Here is an 11,781-nt window from a genome sequence, read left to right as displayed (position 1 = left end):
ATTTCATAATGTGACCATTGGGGGCACTGTTGATCAAAAATATGTGTCCGATATTTAATTTCATATACAATATAACAGATTCCCCATCCATAAATACACGACAATAAGCACCTAGGGAGACGATGAAGGCCAACGTACAGTATACATACAAAATATTTCACACATAGGTTTTTGTTCTTTTTTCAGGTTTGGAAGTGTTTATATGTACTACATATAGTAAATATTAATATACTGTAGTTATATAAATTAAAAAAACTACACAAAAAGGAACACTTTAAATATATGAAAAAAATTATATTTTATATATTAAACATACATACAGATTAAATCATGAGAATAATTTAGTCTTGAGTGGTAATATACAAATCCCAGTGGAAGATGCCAATCTTACAATAAGTATTTTACGATTGAGTAGGTGAATAATACAGTAAGATAACGCTCTCCGGGACTCTTCTATGCTTTAGGAACTGACAATAATCATTTCTCTCATTCACCCTGAAAAAAAAAGAGCGAAAAAAAAAAAGTGTATTTGAAACTACTACAACATCCATCAGAGGCCGGACAGTTACCAGTACCTGGGAGGACTGACTTACAGTATGACAACATTATGCATGAAGAGACAGGACACTTAACTGCTAGCGAATGTACAAGGTTTACAGCTAATCCCTGTTTTATTCCATCCAGACATTGGTTTCCTAAGTCTTGTGTAGGCAAATAACATCCCAGCAATGTATGCTTCATGTTGGGTCTACTCTACTCTACAATTTTAACTTACTAGGCAACCAAGGCCTGCGTCCAATTATTCCTCAGAGTTTTTTTTTCCCTCAGACAAATGCCTTACTTGTGCCACAGCATTCACAGGTGTATACCACAGTAATTAGGGCTAAAGTGTGCCCACCACCTACAAACAATAAGACAACCATTTTGTAAGCTGAATATATTAAACAGTGCAGCTTAGTAATTCAGTACAAACTACTGATATCACTAAGGGCTTCATTTAATGTTAGTGATATTATTTTACAATTTAAATTGATAAACTTGAACTGCCAGTATGTACCTTCAGTAACCTGACCAGCAAGCTCCAGTGTTGTCTTCCTCCTCTACGGCATCCTCTGTTGTGTTGCTAGCAGTCTAACCCTGCCGGCGACGAGTTACTGTCAAATGCACATGCGCAGTGGTCATCCACAACTACACATAGCACTTCTTTGACCCGGCAGGGGTCCAGCAAAGGCCAGAAACGGTTTCCTCGGTCCCTATTACCAGCACTGGGGCCTATACCACTAACACCATCTACAGATAGTATAATGTTTTCTACTTAAACAGTGGTAAATCAAGTGTCTGAAACTAGTCCTTGAGGGATTGTGGCTTATTGGTAAATGGACCCCCAAATGTCTCAGTGGTAGGGCCGGTGCAAAGATTCCCTGCACCCTAGGCAAATCTTCACCCTAGTGCCCCCTAACCTGCAAAACCCCCTCCCCCCCACCACCTCCCAGAGGGGCGATGCAGGTGGCCACTAGGTGGGCTGGGGCGAGTTGCATCATTATACATATTATACATATACAGAGAAAAGGGACAACACTCAAGGACTTTTTAAGTGATAAAATATATTGTAAACAAGTCACAAAATTTAGCGACTTTGTTCACAATATACTTTCCCTTAAGTGCCGTCCATTCTTTATATGCAATATAATACTGTATATGGGGTCTGGTGTGGGTATTTAATTAGGGCTGGGTACAGAATACCGACAGCAGCCTCCTGACAACCATAATACTGACATTTTGAATGAAATTAATTAACCTTACCCTAGCCCTACCTCCCCGCAGCCTAACCCAAAGCTTCCCCGACACACTAATATTTGGGACGCCGGCTGTCCCTTTAATTGTAGGTGCGTATACATAAATAAATACGCACATACATATATTTGTAGGCTCCTTATTGTGTTCCAACCCCACATCTGTAAGTTAATTACTAACCCGCATACAGACACATCCTTCAGTTTTTTTGGTAGATAAATTCAGTGGCGCCCTCCAGTTCCTGGTGCCCCTAGGCAGCCGCCTAAAGCTGCCTAATGGTAGAGCCGGCCCTGCTCAGTGGTGTCATTAATTCCTAGTGAGGTGATAGGCTGCACTCCTATACTTGTTGGTTCAGCCCACAAATTGTCTTCCTCCACAATGCGATCATTGTATACTAGCAAACTGTGGTTCTTACCAAGTAATAATATATAAATCATTATGATCTTCAAGGTCAGGAACTTTTGAACTTGATCATTCAGCGTCATTACATAAAAGTCACAATTCATAGCTTGATACAATTTGTTTAAAAAATTATTGTTTTGTTATTTTCCATACATATTGAAAAAATATTCATATCTATTTTACATAATTATCTGTTTAAATAAAAAAAGTGCACAAACCCACACAAAAAATAAACTACAGTATGTACAGCAGGGACTATAGAACTTATACTGGATCATTTAGAAATTAAGTAACAAGCCTTCGCTAAGAGGGCTTTAAGTAAGGCGACCCTGTAATAAGGCATTACCAATACCTCTTTTTTTCAGACCCTTTTTTCTTGTGAACGAGTAACTATAACTTCATTGGATGTTACTGTCCAAAGGCAAATCTATAGTTTGTTAGGCATTGAGAAAAAGGTTAGGCATTCCGCAGCTCCCTATGCTGTCTGGCAAAGCATGCTGGAACCTGTAGTTTCACAGCTGGAGTATGTGTTACAGTTTTGTAAGCATGGTGTACACCAATACAATTATATACAAAAGATAATTAGCATGGTTACATATATACAACTGTTTTACAGCTTTGTTTTTCCAAAGAAATCCCTTCATAATATGCAACAGTATCAACTGATGATTCAACATTATCATGTGTGCAACCAATGATCTCAAAGGAAATGGATGAAATTGATAAAGTTAACTTGATATTTTCGAGTCTACTGAACAGATAATGAAATCTCTGATTATGTAACGCCTTGCAACAGCTAATGGGTGTATTTAAAAGATAAAAATGGCTTCATTATAGAAAATAAATTTTTCTGCTACGGGGTACACTGGGCCCCACAAGGATTAACATTGGGGTGTAGAGTAGGATCTTGACCCGAGGCACCAACAGGCTCAAAGCTTTGACCTTCTTCCCAAGATGCATAGCGCTGCCTCCTATATCACCCCGCCTCCGTGCACAGGAGCTCAGTTTTGTAGTTGGTGCCAAGCAGTAAGCAGGCACATAACAGGGGTGCTGCTCCAGCAGCCCTGAGAGAAGCTTTTAAAGAATATTGAAGAGTTCAAGGGCTGCAGCAGAGACACTGACTGTGTTAGATGTCAGTCAGACATCTCCTGCTGCAGCTCCATCACCTCCCCCAACGGCGCTGTACACTCCTGCACCCTGGTTGCCGGGTACCTACAGCGGAGGCTCCGGTTTTCTTCCAAGTTAGTCACACACACGACCGCTACTCTCCTGGATCGCGTGGCCACACTCAGGGAGGAGATAAGGTGTCCCCTCGATGGAACCCACTGTAAATCGCGATCCCGCGCGGCCGGTGGGAGGTGGGGCACGTGCACTGGCGTGGACACTGTGGTAGTACAGGGACCCCACTAGACCACCAGGGCATGGGCACAGGCCGGTTTTCTCTCATAAAACCGTTTTATTAAGCCCCCAGTACCCAGTGGTGAAGTCCATCAGGGGGATAAGGCTTTGACCTGTAGCCCCTCCCCCAGCCCCAGGGCACCATTTAGAATAAATGTTCCCGTCCTGGAGCTGCATATCTCTCTCTCACTCACTCACTCACTCTGTCAGCGTTTGGGCGCCATTATAGCAAGCAGAGCTGATCCTGGGACTGTTTGGGCAAATCCTCCTCTGTAAAGCCGCCTGCATGTAAGCGCTGTGCATTTTACAGGACACTTAACTAACACTGTCAGCAGACATGTAGAATACTTAAGAAAAAGTGCATTTAGTCAGGGTTAGTACAAATACCCTGTGATATACATCCAGTCTTTACTGTGCATTGTAATATCTATTGAGTGTATAGCTATACATAGTACTACTCTGTATTGCTAGTCCGGTGCAATTTTATTGCATGTCATAATTTGTGCATTGTACAAACTGTGACTCTGTGTGTGTGCATATACCTGCTGTGTAACCTCCATTTCGTGTATTTCACTCAGATTGCTATCCCTATATTCTATAACCTGAGGGGGCTAAGTGTGTCAGGTTTATCATAATATAGGCAGTTCAAAGGATATACTCAGTGTGTATTTTTCTCTGAGATTTTTAGTCACCATATACCTCTTGAATTCCCGGTTTGTGCTGATACACTGCACAAGGGGTTCTTGTCAGGTATTGTGCTGCTGATATTGTACTGGGTTGCCCTTCATTGAGCTTTGGAATATGTCAGCTACAAAGGGCTATGGCGCTGGGGCTGATCCCACATTCTGTGGTGGTGACGCTGCAGACACATTTGAAGATAACATAGCAGCTGAGGGTTCAGGTTCTGGGGGTTCCTTGCCCCCCCAGTGGGACTGTAGCAACGGGGGTGCAAAATAACCCACCTTGGGCTACCTTCTCCACGCTATTGAATACGCTGGTAACTAGACTAACGCCCCCTATGGGACCTCCTGTGTCGGTACAACCGCCTATGGTCCCCGTGGTTAACCCGCCATGGGCAGATCAACTGTCCAAGCAGATACAGCAATTGAACCAATCACTGACAGCTCAAAAGTCTAACCCTCGCCCGCCTAAGACCAAGGGGTCCTCTGAGCAGGCAATTACTTCTGCACAATCCACCAACGTCCCAGACACCTTGTCTGATGAGGATGACGTTTATACGGACCCCACTGATTCTGATGCTTCTGATGGGGAAGTTGTTTCGCAGGTGGAAGTTCCTGACTTGTTAGAGGCTATCAGGCTCATTCTTCAGGTTGATGATGAACCGGAGCCTGACATTGCTCCTAAGAAACCGGACAGGTTTAAACGTCAGAAGGTGGTTAAACAAGTTTTACCTCACTCTGAACATTTAGCTGACATACGTCAGGAGTCCTGGGAAAATCCAGGAAAGAAGTTCATGCCTCACAAGAAAATGCTGGCTACCCCCTCAGCTCTGCCTGTAACTACCATCACATCCTTGAGAGAGCCGACAGACAAGCGTGTGGAGGGTTGTTTGAAGGCAATCTACACCCTAAATGGTGTAGGTGCATAGGCCCACTATTGCAACGACATGGGCTGCAGAAGCTGTGGAAGCGTGGGCTCAGGAGCTGGAGGCGGAGTTGCCTTCCAATGCTTCTGATCATGCTAGACAATGCCTGTCATATATTGTTACAGCGTCCTATTACATTATAGAGGCGGCTTCTGATGCCGGTATTCTGGCGGCCAAGGCTTCTACTACGTTCATTTTGGCTCGCCGAATTCTCTGGTTTCAGTCCTGGTCTGTGGATATGGACTCTAAGAAAACCCTGGAGGTACTCCCCTTCAAGGGAGACATTCTTTTCGGAGAAGACCTTAACAAGAAAGTGGCTGACTTAGCGTCTGCTAAAACAGCATGTCTTCCTAGTACTGCTCCTTCGGTGCCGAAGACTAAGAGTACTTCCTCTCGCTCCTTTCGTCCTTCAGGGAAAGCAAAAGGTCAGGCGTTCCCAAAACAGGTTCACACTTCCAAACCCAAACGGGCCTTGGCTGCTCGTCAGCCTGCTTTCAAAACTGACAAGGCTGCTGCATGATGGGGCGGGCCTCCCCCTGGGGGATCCCAGAGTGGGGGGCCGACTTCTAGGGTATACCCAGGAATGGTTGAAGACCACTTCCGATGCCTGGGTACGGGAAGTCGTCACTTGAGGTTACGCCGTATCCTTCAATAATCGTTCCCCTTATCGATTTTGCGTCCCTTCGGATCAGGTGAAGGCAAATACTCTTCATTCGGTGGTACAGTCCCTCCTGGACACAGGAGTGGTAGTACAAGTGCCTCTGGCTCTGTTCCTAATCCCGAAACCCAATGGGTCTTCCCGGCCCATTCTCAACCTCAAGTCCTTGAACAAATTTGTGAAGGTCTCCAAGTTTCGTATGGAAACTCTTCACTCTATTGTTCTGGCCTTGGAGCCTGGGGACTATATGGACATACAGGATGCTTACCTGCATATTCCCACTGCAGTGTCGCATCAGCAGTACCTGAGGTTTGCGGTTGGCAACCTCCATTACCAATTTCGGGCGTTACCTTTTGGTTTGACCACGGCTCTGCGAGTCTTCACCAAGGTCATGGCGGTAATGATGGCTGTACTCCGCCGTCAAGGGGTCTGAATCCTACCGTACTTAGACGACTTGTTGATCCTGGCAAATTCCCCAGAGATTCTCCTACGCCATCTGGATCTGACTATCCAGTTTCTGCAAGCCCACAGGTGGCTCATCAACTGGAAGAAATCCTCCCTGGTCCCTGCTGAGAGCATGGTGCACCTGGGGGCGTTGTTGGACACTCACAACTAGCAGTTGTTCTTGTCTCATGAGAAAGTCCTGAAGCTTCAGGACAGGATTCAATGCTTCCTATTTCGTCAACAAGTGTCGATACATTTGGCAATGTAAGTGCTAGGTCTCATGGTGTCGGCTTTCAACATGGTGGAGTACGCTCAATTCCAATCCCGCCCTCTCCAGAGGCTAATTCTTGCCAAGTGGGACAGCCTGCCTCACCGGATCAGGTCTCAAATGATCTCCTTGTCTCTGGCGGTCCGTCTGTCACTGAGCTGGTGGCTTCAGGACCAACGATTGAGCAAAGGTCGTCCCTTCTGGATCTCCAACTGGGTCTTTCTGACGACGGACGCCAGTCTGAGGGGTTGGGGTGCGGTGTTGGAGCAACACTCCCTTCAGGGTCGGTGGACCAAGGAGGAGTCTCTCCTCCCGATAAACATTCAGGAATTGCGGGCGGTGTTCAATGCTCTGAACTTGGCCCAGCATTTAATACAGGACAGACCTGTTCAAGTACAGTCGGACAACGCCACCACAGTGGTGTACATCAATCATCAAGGCGGCACTCGAAGCCGCATGGCAGTGAGAGAAGTATCACAGATTCTTCAGTGGGCGGAACAACCATCTGCCAGCCATATCAGCAGTGTTTATTCCGGGGGTCCTAAACTGGGAAGCGGACTTTCTCAGTCGTCAGGACGTACACGCCGGAGAGTGGAGCCTTCATCCAGAAGTATTTCAACTCCTCGTGGACAAGTGGGGCCTTCCAGATGTGGACCTGATGGCATCTCGACACAATCACAAGGTTCCGGTCTTCGGAGCAAGGACAAGGGATCCTCAAGCAGCGTTCGTGTACGCACTGGCAATTCCATGGAACTTTTGGCTGCCATACGTGTTCACTCCTGTGTCACTCCTGCCCAGAGTAATAAGGAAGTTCAAGCAAGAAGGAGGTATCCTACTTCTGATCGCTCCAGTGTGGCCCAGACGGCATTGGTTCTCAGACCTGCAGGGTCTCTTGATAGATCATCCCCTTCTACTTCCGCAGCGCCCAGATCTCCTCGTTCAGGGCACCTGTGTATATCAGGATTTAGCCCGATTGGCTCTGACGGCGTGACTCTTGAAGCTTCCGTCTTAAAGGCCAAGGGATTTTCTGAGGCGGTCATTCAAACCATGTTGAAGGCCCGGAAACCGGCTTCTGCTCAGATTTATCATAGGGTCTGGAATTCTTACTTTGCTTGGTGCGCATCTAACAATCATGACGCTTACAAGTTTAGTATGGCCAAACTTTTGGCCTTTCTACAACAAGGCCTGGACTTGGGCCTTTGACTGGCCTCCCTCAAGGTTCATATTTCTGCTTTGTCGGTTTGGTTTCAGCGAAAAATTGCGACCTTACCTGATGTGCATACGTTCACTCAGGGTGTGTTGTGGATTCAACCTCTTTAAGTCCCGCCGGTGGCTCCTTGGGACTTGTTGGTGGTTCTGGAGGCATTGCAAGGGTCTCCGTTTGAGCCTCTTGAATCTGCAGACCTTAAGTGGCTTTCTCTTACGGTATTGTTTCTGCTGGCTATTGCCTCTGCTAGACTAGTGTCGGATTTGGGTGCCTGTCTTGTAGGTCACCATATCTGATTTTTCACCGTGATCAGGCAGTTCTTAGAACACATCCCAGGTATTTACCTAAGGTGGTGTCTTCTTTCCACCTTAATCAGGAGATTGTGGTTCCGGCCTTTGCCTCTCCTGATTTGTCTTCCAAAGAGCGGTCTTTGGATGTGGTATGGGCTCTCCGTATCTACGTGAAGAGAACTGCCTCCATCAGGAAGTCGGATTCTCTCTTTGTACTGTTTGGTTTTCACAAAAGTGGCTGGCCTGCTCACAAGCAGACCTTGGCCAGATGGATTAGAATGGTGATTGCACATGCTTATGTACAGGCTGGTCGTCCAGCTCCTGTTACTATAAAGGCCCATTCTACTCGGTCTGTTGGACCTTCTTGGGCGGCCCGCCGTGGTGCGACCCTTGAACAATTGTGCAAGGTGGCTACGTGATCCTCCGTGAACACGTTCATGAAGTTCTATGCCTTCAATACTTCCGCCTCCCGGGATGCTTCCTTTGGACGCCGGATTCTTGTGCCCGCTACAGTGCGTCCCCTCCCATAAGGAACTGCTTTAGGACATCCCAGATGTTAATCCTTGTGGAGCCCAGTGTACCCCGCAGCAGAAAACGAGATTTATGGTAAGAAGTTACCGTTGTTAAATCTCTTTATGCGAGGTACACTGGGCTCCACAAGGCGCCCACCCTGACGCACTTGGCTTCTTTGGGTTGGTATGGCATTAGCCGCTGACACCCTCTCCTGTGGGAAGTGTGTGGTGTATGTGGCTACTAACGATTGTCATCTCTTTTACCTGCTACTGCATTGGGCTGGTTAACAAAACTGAGCTCCTGTGCCCGGAGGCGGGGTGATATAGGAGGCGGCGCTATGCATCTAGGGAAGAAGGTCAAAGCTTTGAGCCTGTTGGTGCCTCGGATCAAGATCCTACTCTACACCCTGATGTTAATCCTTGTGGAGCCCAGTGTACCTCGCAGAAAGAGATTTAAAAACGGTAAATTCTTACAATAAATCTCGTTATTGCCTTTAACTGTAAACGAGACTTGTAGTCTGTTGTGAAAAGACAGAAGCATAGGGGACATACAGCATTATATGACTGACACAGAAAGAAAGTATCAATATGGATACTGCACACATTACAAGAATCTCATATTTAGCACAATGGGAAATCATAATAAATTGTCAACTTACCAACACCCTTTCATAATTATTTCAAAAAGTGTAATGTATATATTCTGATTAAAATACCCCATGGACCAATGAGAATACACTCTTTGATGCATTCATAATGTCATCTTGGTTCAAGTTCCACCAAGTCTGTGTGTGGAGTTTGTATATGCTCCCTATACTGGCATGGGTTTCCTCTGGGTACTCCGGTTTCCTCCCACATTCCACAAATATACTGGTAGATTAACTGGCTCCCACACACACACACAAAAAAAAAAAAGCCCTAATGTGTAAGTGTGTGCGTGTACATGGGAAGACTAGATGGGCCAAATTCTATGTTTCTATAATATTTCAACCAAAGCACTGAACCTCTGTTAGATGCGCCCAGCTCCATTTTGTTATTGATATTGCCAAGGGGGATATTCATCAAAGCTTGGAGAATTATAAAGTGGAGAGATAAAGTACCACTACCAACCAATCAGCTCCTAACTATAATCTCTCGAACACAGCCTGTAACATCACAAACTTGTATACTGTCATACAGATCTTCTGCTGGAAAGGACGTCACTGGAGAATATAAAGTTATTTTTTATCAAAATCTATGGCCATGGCCGGACTGGCCATCTTGCACATACCAGAAGAACTGATGGGCAGGTGGGCCGAACCGGTCATTCAGAGAGCCGGGAATGCCACGCGCAGCGCAGCCTCCGGCTTTCTGGTTCCATGGAAATGAGGGCGTGCCACGAGTCCACGCCCCCGGACTCACGGCGCGCCCCTGCCCCCCAGCAACCATCGCCATGGTAATGGGGGCGTGCCACTTGTCCACGCCCCCATGACTCGTGGCACACCCCCTTACGTTGTGCGGCGCGCGCCTTCACGAATGCCGAATTAAGGCCCCAATCCGTGGCTGTCTATGGCTATAATGTACCCTATATGAAATTATGTTTTTGCCCCAAATTGTACAAGTGTACACTGTTTTGAGCGGTCAGCTGTGTAAAGGGGGAAATTTATCAAAGCGTGGACAGAGATAAAGTACCAACCAATCAGCTCTTGTCATTTTTCAAACACAGCTTGTAATAGGTCAGGTAGATGCTGAATGGGTAGTACTTTATCTCTCTCCAAGATTTGATAAATCTCTCTAATAGTCCTCTAAGGGAAAATGCAATAGTTGGCTTTGAAGTGTCTAATACATTAATTGATCAAAAAAATAATCTTTGCGTATTAAGGGGGACATTTACTAAGCAGTGATAAGAGCGGAGAAGTGAGCCAGTGGAGAAGTTGCCCCATCAACCAATCAGCAGCTCTGTATAATTTTACAGTATGCAAATTATAGCTGTTACTTCAGTTCTGATTGGTTGCCATGGGCAACTTCTCCACTGGCTCACACTTCTCCGCTCTTATCACTGCTTAGTAAATGTCCCCCTTAGTGGTTGTTTTTTTTCTAATGGCGGTATTTGCACTTAGTGATTAGATGTGCTATAGACTTTGGTTCATGTAAAAAAGACCCACTAATGGAAGTTTTGGCGCAATAAAATGATCTCTCTCTTTGGCGTTTACTCCTGGCGCCTATACCTCCATTTCCAAACTACAACAAAATCAACTGTTTGGTGTTGATTGCAGTTTCTGTTTAGGGCTGAGCATATATTACATTACCACTTCATATTGGGGAGAGGCAGGCTTCAGCGTCCTTCAGTTGGAATACTAGACAGGAAGTCAGCTACAAAGATGCTGCTCATACGAGATTCGACGCACTACACACAACTCCTAACTTTATTTAGAGGGGTTTTTAACACTTGTGTTCACTTGCACAACTAGATCTGGACCAATGGCCACCACACCTAAGTAGGGGGAGATGCAAGTCAACCTTGTTCCTTAGAGATGCATCGGAGTATGAATTTTATGTATCTTCAAGACATGCCTTACCGGAAGCATATTTTTGTGGGTTCCATAAGCTTAGAGCAAGTTTAGAAATCGATGATGGCGGCTCTTCTGCACTATAGGCTAGATTTAAATGTGTGAAACCTAGAATATCAAAATGTAATGGCATGGACGCATTTCTGCATGTACGCAGAAACGTCTCATGGCACACGCTGACAGGACTGTTGCCTGCAGTAACATAGCCTGGAAGGATGCAGCCCTGCAGCACCAGCTGAACTTCTCGTTCGGGCCACGCTGGGCTCAGCTTCTGGCTCAGAAACATGCCTGGATTCCCCTAGACAGTCAAGAAAAAAAAAATCAGCATTGTCCGGAGCCTGATAGAATCTAAAGGCGCTTAAGCTTCCTCTCTACCACTCACAGCCCACCCTGCAGCCTGCCTCCTACTTCATCTACTTTGCATTGCGCGTATTGGGTCAGAGCTCCCGGCTCACTACACAGGACAGCGAGAGGACTTCGAAGGCCGGAGCATCTGCAGGAGGAGGTACCCGAGTGTTGGGCGGTGATATGGGGCAGTGTGTGAGATGCTAATAGCTATTGGAACATTGTGTGTGTGAGGTTATGGGGGCAGTGTGTGTGTGTGTGTGTGTGTGTGTGTGTGTATGTGTGTGTGTGTGTGTGTGTGTGTGTGT

Source organism: Pseudophryne corroboree, chromosome 9 (assembly GCF_028390025.1).
Source record: "Pseudophryne corroboree isolate aPseCor3 chromosome 9, aPseCor3.hap2, whole genome shotgun sequence".
NCBI classification, from domain to species: domain Eukaryota; kingdom Metazoa; phylum Chordata; class Amphibia; order Anura; family Myobatrachidae; genus Pseudophryne; species Pseudophryne corroboree.
Note: the sequence above shows the minus strand (reverse complement) of the source record.